At 32.7% G+C, this 14,173-nt stretch overlaps 1 protein-coding gene across 2 annotated transcripts in view; it reads left to right on the forward strand.

The window, feature by feature from the left end:
* Positions 1-11,414, forward strand: part of LOC106460312 (potassium voltage-gated channel protein Shab-like) — a 159,155-nt gene extending 147,741 nt beyond the window's left edge. For both annotated transcript variants that reach the window (XM_022387381.1, XM_013920007.2), the window contains one exon: positions 1,769-11,414. The gene's annotated coding sequence lies outside the window, so the exon portion shown is untranslated. The remainder of the gene's footprint in view (positions 1-1,768) is intronic.
* Positions 11,415-14,173: the final 2,759 nt, after the last annotated feature.

Here is a 14,173-nt window from a genome sequence, read left to right on the forward strand (position 1 = left end):
ATACAAATAAATAATAAACAAACGTATATGATTAAAATATAGTAATAATTAAATAAATTTGCATTAAACTGAAATTCATGAAATGTGATCCTTTCACTTTGAACTAAATATAACTACATTATAAACCATTCAGAAAAGTTTTGAATAAAGCAGCTGACTTGTCTGTATTAATTTACTACATTTTTGTATGTTAGTTAGTAGTAAGTTAGTTACCCACAGTTAAATCTCTTCTGTGCAAAAAAGCATTTAATTTACACAAATCTGTGGTTCTTTACCTGCCCGCCTGCTTGTCTTACTCACGTGTTGTTCAACTACACTGTTACGTGATTCAGAAAATTAAAAACAGTAAAGTTATTTCTCTGGGACATCTAGCTTTCTTTGATACAATAATACAAAATTAATGTTCAGTCAAAATGAAAGACGTATTGCAATTCACCCCCGCAGAAGGGAGGTCTACCTTCCAGATGGTGTCTGTTTATAGATTTCATCTTTTGACGGAAGTAAACTGATGTGTGAAAAATATAGAATGCATCCTGATTATACATATACCTGCATATGTAAAACCTACTTATTTAGTTACTGGGATAATCCGTTTACCTGTTGTTGTTTGTTCAACAATCGCAAAATTACAAAGAATGAAAGTAGAAAATATAAGGCGTAATTGTTTGTTATTGCGCCTCAACATGAGAACAAGGTTGTTCGGGCTTATTGCCTAATCAGAATGATATATAAAATTAGTGCTTAATATTATATCTCTGCATTTCCAACAATAAACTCCTAAAATAAGCAAAATAAAATACTCTAAACTTAAAGATGATGATGATATTATGTCTAACTATAGATCCGTTAAGTTTTCCAAACAACAAAAATATATCAAGGTAATCTATTACAGCACCTGTACAAGATAAGTAGGTACGACCAGAAGGTTGTATAGAACAAGGATGTTCATTTATCAGTAGCTTGAACTTGTGGTGAACATTAACATTAACTTCTTGTTGTTGATCATCTAGGGATCAGCTTCAGGGATTAGACTTTACTGAAGACCGCTTTTAGTCCGTTCTTAATCGTTTATTTGGTTCTGAATTGTTAGAAGTAACTATCTTCCTATAAGTTACTATAAACATAAACGCAGAACACTGCAACTGAAGCTTACATAATCATATTTCCACTCTTTTTCTCTGCTAGGTTTAGAATTTTGGTTAAATCCAATAAGTAAGGTGTATGTACTACAATATGTACTTCCGCAGGGTCCCCGAAAGTGTTCCGTTTCAATAGTAAATAAAACCAAAACTAAGAGTAACAATTTTTTTATTTTTTGCTTTTGAAATTCGTAAGTCTTGCTGTGTTGTAGCCTACAGAGTGCATAATTCTTCTCGTGATTCATAGCATGCGCGCATTTTACTGACGTCACGACAGCACAAATTGCAATGTTAAACGTCCCTTATGTGACATCATTTTATTGTCTACTGACTGACTGACAGACAGACAACACACTACTGTAGAGTTGTTAGAGTGGTTAAAACAGGTGACCCCTCCAGATGGCCTTCGGCCCCCTTTCGAGAAAACTAGTTGGATCCAACTTTCGCAGAATGGGTCTCTCTTTTTTCATACTGTTATTTGTTTCCTGGAATTCTCTGTTTCTCTTTCTCTTCGAGTGTGTTGCAGTCTGGGTTTGTTTTTATAACTTACTCGCTACCAACTATTAGGTTGTTTATGTGTTTATACTATTAAACTATATTCATCTATTTTATTTCTTTCTTTTTTTCAGAGACACTGGACTTGGTGATTCCGACAATTAAATCTCCAGAATAAGTCTACGAGCTCGTTGACAGCTATTGGCTAAATAAGCTTAAAGATTTTGTATCTGTGGATATTCTGCGTGAGGGGGAAAAAAAGGAATTCGATGCTATATATTCTGGGATATTGCTCTAATCACCTATGACGTAATGCCAGCTTCCAACGTAACAAACCTACTGCAACTTTTTCTACATCGCTGTAAAAAATCACATTAGTATACAATATGTGATAATATATCTTAGAATACATACAGGATCTTCCTTTTCGCTACATAAAACAAACACTACAAGCATCATTTACCGAATCGTCTGCTCTCACGCTACCACAAGTTACACTGTTTGCAACATATTCTATCGTCTGCTCTCACGCTACCACAAGTTACACTGTTTGCAACATATTCTATACATCGGCCCCAACTATCATTTATTTGAAAATTTTCAGTAATCTTTAGTTAAATATGAAATCATTTAAGTCATAATCTACCATCGTATTTTATTACTTCTAATTTTACTTACTACTTAAACCTAAGTACAGTCATAAAAATGTCTTCGTCTTATAAAAACAATAGTAATTTAAATCACTGACCAGAACAAAAATTCAAATAACCAACTCATGTTGGCTTATTAATAATCACCTGTTGATTTAAACTAGATCTTCGATTGCCTCTGGTCTGATAGGTTACTGTAAGCTTTTATAATATTCCCAAGTTTGTTGCTGATTTTAAAAAAGATGAGACAGTCCCTTAATGAAATCCTTAACTAAAATTGTTCATCGTCAATTTTCTTTTTACCCTATAATTCATGTTCACTAGCGGCTTTTAAAGAACTCTGAACTAACAAATTTTACAAAAAACACACCTATTTAATATATTTTATTGAATTTATCTATGATTCTTCCATGTACCACGAGTTTATAGCTTAATTCCCTCGATTTCCACAAACTAGCAACTTCAAGATTGCTTCTGGAAATTTTATATTTACGAATTAAAATCATTTTCCTGGCCACGATTATTACATCATTTCCATCAGTTGTTTTGATAACCTCCTATAATTTTAAGTTAGTTTCTTGAATAAGCGCCAGTGGAACGTAATTACTGTTTAACTGAACTGTTTTACAGTGAATATCGTAATCAAATGTCATGTTATTGGTTATATTTTTAGACTCTGGTGATGCTAGTTAACTTAGTGTTTCTATACCCGAAGTTTTTATTTTTTCAATGGCAATCGAAGTAGTTATTTATTTATCCACTACATCAGAACTAAAACGTAAAGATTTCAAGTTGTTGGTCATCTTGTGCGCGTAGAAACGAAACAAATCTAAAGTTCGAGTACAATGTCTTCGTTTCGATGTTACACATGGTTGTTATTTGAAGAACATGTTAAACAACCGTCTCTAGTTCAGCTTGAAATCCCTGTAAATTTGTTTAGATAGAACTAAATGTTATCTACGTCAACAGTTAGTAACTTCTGGTCCCCTGTGAACAGAAAGCAAGTATGCCGAAAAGAATTAAATTATTCTGTCTCAAGAAATTTCACACCCATTGGCCAAATACTGTTATAAAGAAGACAACCCAATCCCTTATCTGAGACCCGCTGTCTGCAAAAACTGGACGCTTAATCCGAATCCTCTTGATATTGGTTATGAAATTTATTAAAGTAAGAAACCTTCACTTTGTAATTCTGAAAGAACGCCCGTGTGTCGTCAAGATGCTGCTATTCCAGGTTTTGGGATTGCAAAATGATCTTTTGCAGTGATGCAAACAACACGTTTGATTCAAAAAAATTGTTTAAGATTTTTTCAATCATTTAAAAATAGTTCCCCACGAACACGTAGTTACTTAAGGTGCTCTGAAACAGGTTTTTGTGGGTGTTCGTACTTGGTGCTTATAACTTTGAAAAGCTATTAATTTTAAACGGAGCTATCAAAGTGGTGTGAACTCAGCAGTTAACAGAGCGCACAAAAGTGTCGACAGAAAACTCTAGAACTTTCGTCGGCAGTACGAATTCAGTTTTATAATTGGAAAAAGACTGTTTTTTATCATATGACCTTCAGTCATACTTGGTCATTTCAAAGTTCAAAAATTTTATGTTAAAACTCGCTGAGTGAAGGTTTGAGGGAGAAAAATTATATATTAATCAAACAGTTGATACCATTTATAAGGGCATTTTGAACAATACTGTGGCTAATAGTTCAATTGAAAGTCAAAGTGATTGAATTACGCGAGTGGACATTGTTAACATTGTTGTGGTCACTTCCTAGAACGTATTTCGTATTCATTTTAAAAATGTATGATAATCAAAGTTTCATATCTAATTTTTACTTTTCTATGTGTATTCTCTTCTCTTTCCTTAAGAATAAATTTAAAAAATTCAAGAGAAAAAAAATATTACTTAAGAGGAATTTTAAGAAATCATGTGTAGTGTGACTAATTTACTTAGATATAAGTCCCATTCTAGTGCCTTGGTATACATCTGAGACTAATGGCACTCGATTTAATTCTTTTAAAGAATATTGTTCTTCAATGTTAAAAAGCCAGTCAGCTTAAGTAAAATTTAGATTTTTTTTTCTAACTACTGGAAATTCACTGATTATTTCAATGTTGTTCTGGGAAAAAAATCTCTGTTCTTCTTCTTTCCATCAGCTTTTACGTCCAGGCCACATCAGGTTCTGTATCAGTAATTTTTGTAGAACTCTTACATCACCTTTGTGGGAAAAATTGAACTGTAAACAATTTATTTCTGCTTAAAGTTTTAAACAAAGAGTGGGTTTCTAGTTGTTTCTATTTCGTTCACTGTCTTTATTTTTACCCTAGCTTTTTTTATCAATGTTTTCCTCAAACTGTTTAGAAGAAATAATTAAAATTACTAGAGTTTTGAATTCAAATAGTTTACATGACGTACGTATACTTCAAAATATGTGAAACGTTGCGACAATCAAATAATCACTCATATTTACCAGATTTCGTATGACATTATGCATCAGAATATATCTACTAAATGTTAAATGTGATAAAGAATGTAATTAGCACTTCTTTCTTAAAGATTTCAATATTACTTTCAATCCTGCCAAGTTTAAATTATTTGTTTTCCGTCTTGTATAATTTTAGACTATCGTAAAAGTAAAAAAAGCTTAGTTTTGGCTAGACTAGCTATGAATAAATGTAATGGATAAATTCTAAGTGGAAACATATCCAACGCCCCTTCAGACTGTCAGTAACGTTAATATTTACATATTACAATATCCCGTACAGTACACTGAAATGACTTATAAATTCACAGGCTAATATGAGTTATTGACATTTTATTGTTTGATTGCCAGTTATCTTCACAATTGGATGCATTATAAGTGATAATTTTACTGTTGTGCTGATAAATTGCTTTTATGTCAAAAACAAATTTTACATAAGAAATCTGTAACGTAACAAACAGTTACAGACCATTTTCGGATTTATGGTTAAATGTTTTCTCCTTTTTATTGCTAGTTTGTAGCAACTATAAAAATAATTACTAAAATGTAATTTGTTTTATATTGCAGCTTTGTTTTGTTGTTTTACCTTTACTGCAATTTCAAATATAATTAAAAATTTTGCTCAAAAGTTAAAGAGTCGGCAAGAAATTGCAACATTCCTCTTTATTTTGCTTATCTTACAGCCTCAGTAAAAAAAATGATTGTATAACTACGATAACTTATTACATTTTTTATAATAATTTAATGATATTGTAAAAGTTTAAAAGGTAATACCTTATAAGATCGATTTGGTTGACACTTGAGTATTTTATGTAATAGAAGTATAAATTATTCCTGTTACCTCCAAATTTTATTTTTAAATCACCTTTTTTTTTATGTTACACAAGGCGTTACAATGCAACTAGAAGTCCCACTGATTGCTTGATCATTTGTCACTTGGTGTGGTCCCCTGCAAGGTACAGTTTTAATGTATGTATTCACGCGAAAATGTGGCACTCCGATCAGACGTTTGCCTTGCCCTCCTGTCAGTCTTGGTGTTGACTTTTTCCTGTATCTAAACAACACTGGTTTGAAAAGTTCTTTGCCAGCATAACATTGATCAGATGTTACTTTACTGATGAAACAGTCATGCTGACCTGATGTGGTTTGGACTCTCATTTGCTGAGGAAATAACCATACTGATTTAATATTATCTTAAGGTAACCAAGCTATATTTGTTTTATAACCAACACGTTTAGACCTGGATATAATACTGCTAGAGATTGTTACCATTAACTCTGTGTAATTTAAGGATTACTTTGTTAGTGGTTGTATATTATTAACTAGGCAGAGTCTAAAGATTAGTCTGCTAGAAACTATATATTGTTAACATGATAAGGTCAGAGAATTTGACTGCTACAGATTGTGTATTACTAACACGTTGTATTTTGCTAGAGATTGTACATTGCTAATATGTTGTGGTCTGCTAAAGATTGTCTATTACAAATGTGTTCTAAAGAGTGTGTGTGTGTATTACTAACATGTAGTCTGCTAGAGATTGTGTGTATTACTCACACGATATAGTCTGCTAGAGATTGTGTATTGCTAACACGTTGTAATTTGCTAGAGATTGTGTATTACTAACACGTTGTAGTCTGCTAAAGATTGTGTACTACTAACACGTTGTAGTCTGCTACAGATTGTGTACTACTAACACGTTGTAGTCTGCTAGAGATTCTGTATTACTAACATGTAGTCTGCTACAGATTGTACTACTAACACGTTGTAGTCTGCTACAGATTGTGTACTACTAACACGTTGTAGTCTGCTAGAGATTGTGTATTACTAACATGTAGTCTGCTACAGATTGGGTGCTACTAACACGTTGTAGTCTGCTAGAGATTGTGTACTAGTAACACGTTGTAGTCTGCTACAGATTGTGTACTACTAACACGTTGTAGTCTGCTAGAGATTATGTATTACTAACATGTAGTCTGTTAGAGATCGTGTATTACTAATATGAACAGACCGTGATGTTAAATTGATCGTTCTAATTGTTTCTGATACTGTGTTTTCATGGCTGTTCTATTACGTTGCTAATTTTCTTGGTACTAAAATGAATTTTGTAAGCAGATACTGTTCTGATTAGACAGATTACTGACAAGTTCATTCTTCTGAACCATGTTTAGATTATTGGTATTCATACCATATTGATAATATTTTTCTATGCATATGATCACGTTTGAAACTTATTTTTACTGATATATTTTAACCAGGTAGCCGTGTTATAATACTTGTAATTTATTTTTACTGATATATTTTAGCTAGGTATCATGTTATGATATTTGTCGTTTATTTTTACTGGTATGTTTTAGTTAGGTATCCGTGTTACGATACTTGTAACGTATTTTCATTGGTATGTTTTAGTTAGGTATCCGTGTTATGATACTTGTAATTTATTTTTACTGGTATATTTTAGTTAGGTATCCGTGTTATGATACTTGTAACGTATTTTTACTGGTATGTTTTAGTTAGGTATCCGTGTTATGATACTTGTAACGTATCTTTACTGGTATGTTTTAGTTAGGTATCCGTGTTATGATACTTGTAACGTATTTTTACTGGTATGTTTTAGTTAGGTATCCGTGTTATGATACTTATATTGTTATATTTTTACATTTACTTTTGTTGTTCCTTATCTGAACATTAACTTGATAATGCTGTTGACCTCATGTCACATTTCATCTGTATATCACCCAGTCGATTTAACAGTAACTTTTTTGTTACTTCTCGGAACTTTAGATTCATGATAGTTCTAACTAACTTGCAGGTTTTCTAGATAATAACATCATAATTCTTGTACTGTATTACTGCTTTTATGTTAATAACTTATTTGCTGTTTTTGTCTTATCGTTGACTTAAAGACCCCGTGTCTTACACGCAGATATTGTTTTGACTTTGATGATGCTAATCATTTACTAACATAATTTGTCTCCGGTGGGGCAGTGGTAAATTACGGACTTACAACGCTAAAATCCGAGGTTCGATTCCCCGCTGTGGACAGAGTGCAGATAGCCTAATGTGGCTTTGTTCTTGAAGACAAACTAACTAATTAACATAAGGCATTTAATGCGATTTTATCTAAATGAGATTTGAATTGTTTGTTTCTAGATTATCTTCACATTAGCTTAACGATGCTTGTAAAGTGTTGAAAATTTCTGCCTTAACAATAACGAGGTGATGCTTACTACTTACTATCATTTTTCATTTGATAAGACACATAACTTACTGACAGATTTTATCTAGATATTAACTTCATAAAGACACATAACTTACAGATTTTATATATACATAACTTTACGATGCACATACCTTAGTGACAGGTTTTATATTGATGTTAACATGATAAGGCACACAACTTACAGATTTTATAGAGATATAACGTGACAAGGCACATAACAAAATGGGAGATTTTATATAGATATTAACTTGATAAGGCACACAACTTACATATTTTATCTATACATAACTTGACAAGTCATATAACTTACTGACATATTTTATCTAGATAGAACATGACAAGACACATAACTTAATGAGAGTTTATCCAGATATGACTTAATAAGATACATATTTTACTGACAGAATTTATCCAGATACGTCTTGATAAGACACACAGCAAACTGACAGATTTTATATACTTAATAACGCAGATAACTTACATATTTTATCTGTACATAACTTGACAAGTCATATAACTTACTGGCAGATTTTATCCATACACTTAATCACACATTTCGTTCAGACTTAAACTTGATGATAATTTTAACTGGCTGGTATATTTTATCTGTTTGTTTACTGTTATGTATCTACTATCTGTGCCCTGGTCATAACGGGTATCGAAACTCGATTTTTTGCATCATAAGACCTCAGTTTTCCCACTGAACCACCAGAGGTCATATTTTATCTAAACATAAGTTTGATAACGAATTTCAACCAGGCATAAAGTTAAATAAACTTTTAACTTGCAGACTTTTCCAGAAGTAAACTTGGTAATACTTTCAATTTACTGACAGCTTTTATCCATACCTAAACTTGATAGTTTTGAACTATGAACAACTTTTTATCTAGAATACCAACTGTATGCAGATATCAATTTTCACCTTAAAACTGACACGTTATTCAACATATTTTTAATGTTAACTTGATAGTGATGTCGTGTATTCTAATTGAACGTTATTTTTATTACTTTACTTTATATCCAATGTTAGCATTACAGTAATATATTACATGTCTCTTTAACTTGAAAAGTAACACCCCGATGCCTTGCGTTCTTTCGCTGTTATTTGATTTTTGATTCTAAGAAACTTCTGACTTAACATTTTTGATATCAAAGTAATCCTTCATGTGATATTCAGCTGAGCATACTCTGTTTGATCACTACATTATTACCAATAATCCTCCCGACATTTGTTTTACAGATTTTAAACACACAATCTTATTACATATTTTTCAAAGTCGTGTTGCTGTTGGTATCTTACAAAAATTGTGATTCTGTATTATGACTTTTTGATGTCAGATATCTTTGGCTTTTCATGAATTACATATTTCACTCGACAAGAAATTTTATCTTAGATAAGTTAAAGTTTTGAATATTATTTCAATCTATATAAAACTTGTAAAATGTATTAATGATAAGTATACGAGAAAAGCGCGAACTGGCTAACAACGTTCAGTTTCTTACACGAGGCTAAACTATATTCAGTTTACGTTTTCTCTACAATGTGTTAAGTTAATACAAATCTCTAGTTGAAGTAATTGTTGGACGATTTGATTTATAAAGCATTAACTGTATTATATGACAAACGTATTCTATCCCTAACCTTCTAGCACGAATTCTGTTACGTAAACTATGAAAAAGTAAGTTGTTTTTTTTTGGTTTTGTTTTACACTGATCACTGAGAACTTTGATAATACTGTTTTTTTTAAATAATGTTCGATTATGTACGAGTATTTAGTGTTAAAAAACTTTTTATTTGGAAGTGTCCACAACACACGTGAGGTCTGCAAGTCTTATTGACAGCCAAACTTTCATTTTAAACACCAAGCTGGCAGGAGGAGGGCATCCAAAATTTATCGTGTCTGATTCGGAGGTACATTCTCGCGTGAGTTTGCGAGTTAATTAAGGTATATCGTAAAAATTCAATCTCTTCTGCTTAAGGGGGGTTGAAAATTAATTCATATATAAATGAGGACAGACAGAACTGCATTTTTCCGAGGAACCATTGGTTGGTCACTTCTTGCAGGCCTCTGGATAAACAACGCGACATGTTCTTTTCGAAATATATAATTTTATGGTTGTTGTGAAATATTAAAGGGTGCTTAATATAATAAATTGTTGGAAGGACTTTGCTATAGATAAACCGAGGAAAGGTAACAGTTAGGCCTATATGATAATTGCTAATCATATGATATATCATTTCTATTAGTAATTTACGAGGAGTTCCTCTCCGCTCAGATTTGATTCAAAGTCTTAGAGCTGAAACTAATTACTATGTTTTTTAAATTCTTACTTTATTTAACTGAAATTTTCAATGTTTTATCCATATTTTTCCACGTTGAGACTAAAACTAAACAATACTTCTGTGAAAAATTGATACTTGTATAATGTTAAAGAAAATTGGAATTAAATGCTAAGTAAACAGGAAGGTCATCCAGCAAGCCACTTTGAAAGCAGGAGCTACAAAAAAAAAAACTTTCTTTAGGTCCTGGTACGAATATTCAACAGGGTATATAACGTAGCAGGTTGCCTTAACCAAGAAATTCTTCAGGATACAGTTTTAGCTGTTTGCCATCGATCAAGCCCCACGAGGCCAGTAGCACTTCAACCGGACGTCGGGTTGGACCACCAAAAGAACCACAAAAAGCTAAAACATAAATAAGCTGTGTACTTCTGTGGTTCTAGCAACGACAGCAGGTTAAGTGAAATTTCTTCCAGCTGTTTGTAATCATAAATGCATACCCATGATTCTTATGAATTCATGAGTCGGGTCTCACAGCTATATCTTTATATAGACTCGAGGCAGCTATTACAGCTGCTAATGCAATGTTAGCTGTAGATAGAGACAGATAGTTTCTCAACTGCTCTATACGTCATGCAATAATAGTTACCATGGGAATTTAGAGGATTTGTGTCGTTTTCCTAGAGGTTTCTAGAAGTGTAGTCTGACGTTTTAGTGCTTTGCTCATGTGGTTCCCTCTAGCATCGTTTTCTAGAAGTAGTCGAATGTCCAGCGTCTGTATAAATAGATATTTAGAGAGATATATAAACACATACGTCATTCACGAGGGGAGATAGATTAAAAGTCATTTCAGATCTACCTAGACATCACCGACAAAAGCTCAAGTCATGTGATCAGTATGGCACTTATTTTGATTATTACACTTTTGTCTTTCAAAAAAAAAAAGGATTAATTGTTCATATCATGATTTTACACCTTTTGCCTTGTTTTTGAGTTCAATTTCTATTACAAAGTTGGTAATTTTCCAAATTTTACACTTATGTATTCAAGCCATGCTGTATCCGAGGCATTTCCTCTGTATATTGTAAAATTATTATTCAGAATGTATATAAGCATGCGAATAAATCTGCTTAATGTCACGTTATGAAATCATCCGGATCTTGTTAAATATTATTCTTTTTTATCATGTTACCTCGATTATTGAGAAATCAAATTACCTACTCGTAGGTATTAATTCAAAGTATTCCGTGTTTGTGCTTTTGACCTTTTTAGTTTTAACGAAATAAAACACTATACAGTTATATCCTCTATTGACATAGTGTTGCGAGTGTGTGTGTGTAGATGATGTTTATATAAGTGTTAAAGTTTAAATCAGCTATCCATCGTTTAATGTGTTTTATTAAGGAGCTGAAAATCAACTTCTTTCTGAACGTAGTATTTCTCTTTTTTAATATGAATTATAATATGAATCAATGAAACCATATTTAGTCATTGACCCAAAAAATAGGCCAATTCATTTAAATTATAGACTTTTTAGCCTATTTCTGGGCACCTGTGCATTTCAATACACTAACTTGGTTTTATTTGAGAACACATTACTGTGGCAGAAACAACATTCCCATATTGTTGTGTGACTCTTCTAATGGCAGTAGTCTCTAGAAATATTCAGCTCGGTCTCAGCCAGTCATAGCGTTATAAGACTAAAGCTATGGCCTCATCCGATTCCAGAGGCGAACATGACAGCGGTCGTTTCTTTTTTTTTTTATTTTGATTTTATTTATCTGATCTTCTGCTTTCACATGTGGTGGCTCCATATGGTTAATTCTTGTTAACATTCTCTTCAAAAAATATTTTTTACAGTTTTTATTTATTTTACCTTCAACACTATATTAGTTAAGTGACACTGAGAATGTGTGATACTCAGAGACAAGTAAACGAAATGTGGTCTTAAATATTTGTTGAGAAAGTGGACTTCTAGTTTAGAGTTGTATTATTTGAAAATATTTTGTAATTATAATATATATAGAAGTGGAAGTGTAAAACATATGGAATTGGTGGACAATAAAAAATTGAAACAGTCCTTTAAAGTAGGGAATCCGCAAGTTCCTAAAAGATATGCTGAGGAGTTAAGCTCTATCATCGAGGACACAGTTGGACATAAAACACTTCGGTCTTGACATGTGGCCTTGTCTCCCACACCAGTGTTCTTTTCTTCTTTCTTTTTCTTTTAGGCCCGGCATGGCCAGGTGGTTAGGCGCGCTCGAATCCCCGTCCCACCAAACATGCTCGCCCTTTCAGCCGTGGGGGCGTTATAATGTGACAGTCAATCCCACTATTCGTTGGTAAAAGAGTAGCCCAAGAGTTGGCGGTGGGTGGTGATGACTAGCCGCCTTCCTTCTAGTCTTACACTGCTAAATTAGGAACGGCTAGCGCAGATAGCCCTCGTGTAGCTTTGCGCGAAATTCAAAACAAACCCACTGTGAAGCTTTATGTTTAACAAAAAAGTATGATATGAATATCGCACATAAACATTTTTTACTTAAAAAATACAACAGATTTCACTGTTGAGCATGATTCGAGATATTTTCAGTAAATACACGAGCGCACATAAAAAAAATCGAAGCAAACTATTTTGCGCGTGCAATCAATAATCTTTGGTCATTTCTTATTTTAGCAACGGTCATTAACACGTTTGTTTTCGAAGCGTGGCCTTTTGAAATTTTAATTTGCTTTAAACGTATCACTGTTCGTTTTTATCGACATACCTCTGAGATTTAGTGTTAACAAAAATAATGACCAGGTAATTCTGACACGTTTTGTTTAACAAAGAAATACCACGTACAGTGGAAGATGCACGCATCGCGCGTCCTCTGCAGTCTTATTAACTCAACTTAGATAATATAATAGGAGCGTTAAAAAACTTCCATGATGAATATCTAGAAACTTATCATTTCACGCTGGTCTGCACGTGATTCACGCTCGTGTTTAAAACTCTTTATTATTCATAAATGTTGTGTAGACTATTATAATTTTTTTTTATCTGAATACCTCGTAATTATGCCTCAAAGTTGAATAACACATTTTAACTTCAGGTTTCTGTATCCTTCTGTTTCAGAACATCCGGCTACTGAAGATACGTCCCATCAAAGATATACTTGTCGAATAAATTGTAGTTTTAAAACATCACTGTACTAAAATTACCACACGAACTCAACAACATAGGTGTAATAACCTAACATAAAACGAGATTTTATAAGTGCTTATATACTTTTGTCTCGGAATCAATGTGTTTCGGAACCGACGAAAATCGAAAGATACAGTTCGATGAAAAAATACGAAGTAATTATTGATCTTAGCTTAGAACCAATAAATAAAATATATGTACGGGGTTTCCAGTCCCTTCCACTTCACCATATAATACGACCAATCAAAGAGTGTATAAGGCCTCTACGTCATAATTATCTTTTCAATTTCACCTCTGGAGAGAAAAGAAATCTTTAACAAATAACAGAATCATTAAACAGTTGGTCCGATGCATAAATAAACTGTTTTTGTTAAAACTTATGGCCTAAGTTTATTTTACTCCACTACTTGTATATCCAGCTGTTTTCTTGAAGTGGTTTTCCAGGGAATATCCAATTAGTGACCCATGTGGCGTTACTAATTAGGTGTTTTTGTTTGGTCTGGATTCATTCTTCTTCCAGTCGTATCGCCCATTATTTTTATTTATTTTATTTTTTTTTGTAAGTTGTGGTGAGTGAGCACCACTGGTAAAACTTTACCTGAGAAGTATACTTAATCCTTACAAATGTTTTCATTGCAAAGCGAGAATTTTCGCGTTTTAACCACCACTTAAAGCTTAAATCTGTTGTTTTTAAAATTTCTGGTTGTGTCTGGATTCGACTACA

The sequence above is a fragment of the Limulus polyphemus genome, unplaced genomic scaffold (genome assembly GCF_000517525.1).
Source record: "Limulus polyphemus unplaced genomic scaffold, Limulus_polyphemus-2.1.2 Scaffold33, whole genome shotgun sequence".
In the NCBI taxonomy this organism is placed as follows: Eukaryota; Metazoa; Arthropoda; class Merostomata; order Xiphosura; family Limulidae; genus Limulus; species Limulus polyphemus.